This window comes from Lolium rigidum, chromosome 2 (genome assembly GCF_022539505.1).
Source record: "Lolium rigidum isolate FL_2022 chromosome 2, APGP_CSIRO_Lrig_0.1, whole genome shotgun sequence".
NCBI lineage: Eukaryota > Viridiplantae > Streptophyta > Magnoliopsida > Poales > Poaceae > Lolium > Lolium rigidum.
This window is the reverse complement of record NC_061509.1, coordinates 276,246,677-276,250,663: the sequence shown is the minus strand read 5'-3', so window position 1 is coordinate 276,250,663 and position 3,987 is coordinate 276,246,677.

Sequence of the window (3,987 nt, the reverse complement as noted above, 5' to 3'; positions counted from 1 at the left end):
AAACGGAGAGCATGCAAGATCATAAACAACACATGTATAATAACTTGATAATTAACATGACATAGTATTCTCTATCCATCGGAACCCGACAAACACAACATATAGAATTACAGATAGATGATCTTGATCATGTTAGGCAGCTCACAAGATCCGACAATGATAGCACAATGGGGAGAAGACAACCATCTAGCTACTGCTATGGACCCATAGTCCGGGGGTAGACTACTCACACATCACACCGGAGGCGACCATGGCGGCGTAGAGTCCTCCGGGAGATGATTCCCCTCTCCGGCGAGGGTGCCGGAGGCGATCTCCAGGATCCCCCGAGATGGGATCGGCGGCGCCGGCGTCTCCGGAATGTTTTCCGTATCGTGGCTCTCGGTACCGGGGGTTTCGTCACGGAGGCTTTAAGTAGGCGGAAGGGCAAGTCAAGAGGCGGCACGGGGGCCCACACCATAGGCCGGCGCGGCCGGGGGTGGGGCCGCGCCGCCCTAGGGTTTGGCCACCCCGTGGCCCCTCTTCGTCTCGTCTTCGGACTTCCGGAAGCTTCGTGGAAAAATAGGCCCCTGGGCTTTGATTTCGTCCAATTCCGAGAATATTTCCTTACTAGGATTTCGAAACCAAAAACAGCAGAAAACAAGCAAGCGGCACTTCGGCATCTTGTTAATAGGTTAGTTCCAGAAAATGCACGAATATGACATAAAGTGTGCATAAAACATGTAGGTATCATCAATAATATGGCATAGAACATAAGAAATTATCGATACGTCGGAGACGTATCAGAGACCCCCCCCTCCCCAAGATGTTCTCAAGAAGCGACGGTGTTTTGGCTCTTTTCTCTATTGGTTATATTTGATTCTATAGGATCCATCGCTCTATTAAGAGGGGCGGTTTCGATGAGCTTAAAGGGGATGTTGGAAAAGCTAGATATACACATCCTACCACATATTCTTCACACCAAAACTGCTGAGTGGTATAGTTGTTCCGAGAAACTTTCCGTTTGAGCAAAGTTGGGAACCATGGCATAGGGTTCGGGGGGAGGAACCGAAGCTCCAGGAAGGTCGGCACCCAGCCTGGCATGCCGAGTGCTGCTGCCGAGTAACCCGGCACACAGCCCGACATACCGGGTGCTGCTGCCGAGCAGCCCGGTACGTAGCCCGGTATGCTGGGTGGAGATACCGGAATTTCCGGTACTGTCGGGTCCTCTGCCGGTGACTCGACTCTGGCTTCAAATGGCTCTATTTATTGGGAGGACTATATAAGCCACTTCTTCTTCCTTGATGAGGTAAGGTGACCAGTGCAACAACTAAAGATATTTCTCTCTCTCTCATACTCCATTGTTGAGCTCCAAAACCTTCAGATCTCCCTCCTCCTCCAACCAAACTCAAATCCTTTGGGGAAAAGCTTGAGGAGGACTAGATCTACGATTCCATCAAGCCAAATCTCATTCCTCCTTGAGTTCATCGAGCTAGCTTGTTACCCATGGTTTTTGTGGAAACCCTAGGTGGCTAGAGTTACTCGGAAGCATCCAGATTGTGGATTTGCTCCAAGAAGAAGTTTGTGAGGGTTTGGATGCTACCTTTAAAGTCTACCACAAGTGAGTGAGCTATTCCTTCATGGGATAGGCTCCGGAGAAGGTGAGCCTTCGTGGCGTTTGGGAAGTCCTTCGTGGGACCCATACCTCTCCAAACGTGACGTACCTTCTTGCAAAGGAAGGTAACATGGGAATACATCTTCGTCTCCGCGTGCCTCGGTATCTCTAACCGATCTCTTTACTTGTGTTATTTACTTGCGTGATAGCCTTCGTGCTTGAGTATCTTGTTTCATCATATAGGTTGCCTCACCTAGTTTGCATTAGGCTCATTTTATATTCCTCAAAGCCTAAACTTGCAAAAGAAATCAAGAAAATTTGTAGAAACCTATTCACCCCCTCTAGGTTTACCATCTCTGAACTTTAAGATATGAAGATTGCTATAATTTTGTGGTCAGGGGGTGTTGATAACGTTGGGACTCTGAAAGTGCATGAAGCCCCCATGTGTGGTTTTGGTAATTAATGACAATCCCGGCCTATAGACTAATGTTTGCATTGAGTTATATTTGTAGGAGTTTTCCATAGGCAATGTTTGAACCGTATGTTGGCTTCAAGATTGCAATAAGAACCAAATGAAGAAGATCAAGTGTCAAGTATGTCTTGAAGATGAAGATGAAGTGAACCCTCAAGTTTAACTTCAAGACATTAACGATGAAGAATGAAGAAATGAAGTGCAAGTTCAAGACGAGCCATCTCGAAGAGATCATTTGCTTGAATCTTGCCATCCATATGGTGATCATGGATATGTGAGTATGCACCATAGAAGAAGCTATCCCATGATGGATTGTGGGGGAGCAATCCACAAGGAATTCATCAAGCAAGCACAATCAAGAAAAGTGTTCATCTTGTTGCGGTCAAGACCGTCATCATCGAGTTCAAGTAGAATGCACAAGATTAAGGTTTGCTCTTGATAGAGTTTCTTTCTTACCGGTCTCATGGTGTAGTTGGAGACCGGTTTATAGTTTAGTCGTCGTACTATCAAGAGGGCTCTCGAGTGAGTAACTCGATCGTATCCTTCGGAGAGCTCAAACCTTTGCATCCTTGCATCATCTTTCTTGGTTGTTATTTGGATCTTATTCATGTGATGGTTTAGATCTTGTGCTTATTCTAATGACAAGCTCTAGTTCATCGAGAATGGTTTTTGCACGGGCAACTTGTTGCATTTTCGAGGTTGAAGGTTTTACCGGTATGTCTTTTTTAGATAGGTCAAACCTTTCATCATTTATTTCTATCGTACCTTACGTACTGGACTATGATGGTTCCCTGCATGATCTTGGTGAGCTTGTTACTAGCTTCGAAACGAGCCCAAGATCATCAAAATCGGAGTTCAGATGCTCAAGTTATGATCATTCTAGTTTTGTTGTTGCTGCCAATTTTCCCAGGCCGGAAATTCCGGCCTAAGTGGGGGCCCGAATTTCCATCCCTTCCGGCACCCGAAAAATGGCTAAGGACTTAAGGGTCTAGAACACCTACCCCCCCCCCCCCGCGGAAAGTTGGCTAGAAATTTCATTTTCCAGGCCGGAAATTCCGCCCCATTCTTTCTCCTTGGGCTACTGCTTCTCTCACTCTCTCTCTACTCCATTGTTGACCTTGAGAAGCTTGCTCTATCTCTCAATCCCTCCATGATTCTTGCCCCCATTTGAGGGAAAAGAGAGAGGAGATCTAGATCCACACTTTGACCAAACCATATCATCTCTTTGTGAGTGAATCTTTGGGATCTAGATCTTGGAGAATTTTGTGTTCTCCTCTTTATTCTTCCTCTCTTATTCCCCCAATAGCTTTTATAGCTTTGTTGGAATTTGAGAGAGAAGGACTAGAGCATCTTAGTGTTGTGCTCTTGCCATTAGATTTGGTGCATCGGTTTGAGTTCTCCACGGTGATTCATGGAAGTGAAAGCAAGAAGGTTGTTACTCTTGGGTTCTTGGAACCCTAGACGCATTCTAGGCCTTTGTGGCGATTTGTTGGGAGCCACCAATTAAGTTGTGGATGTGTGCCCCAACCTTTGTGTAAGGCCCGATTTCCGCCTCGAAGGAAATCCCTTAGTGGAACCGTGACCTAGACCTTTGTGGCAAGGGTCACCAGAGAATAAGGTGAGGCGCCTTCGTGGCGCTTGTGTGTGGTGTGACTACCGTATCTTGGGGTGAGGCTTTTGTGACGTTGGTGTGCATCGAGCAACCACACCTCAAGGTGAGGCCATTTGTGGCGTTCGGGAGCACTAAGTCACTGCACCTCTCCAACGGAGATTAGCACTCACAAGAGTGTAAACTTCGGGATAAATCATCATCTCCCGCGTGCCTCGGTTATCTCTATACACAAGCTCTTTACTTATGCCCTTTATTTTGTGATAGCCTTATATATCTTGCTATCACATAGTTGCTTGTGTTGATGATCATAAG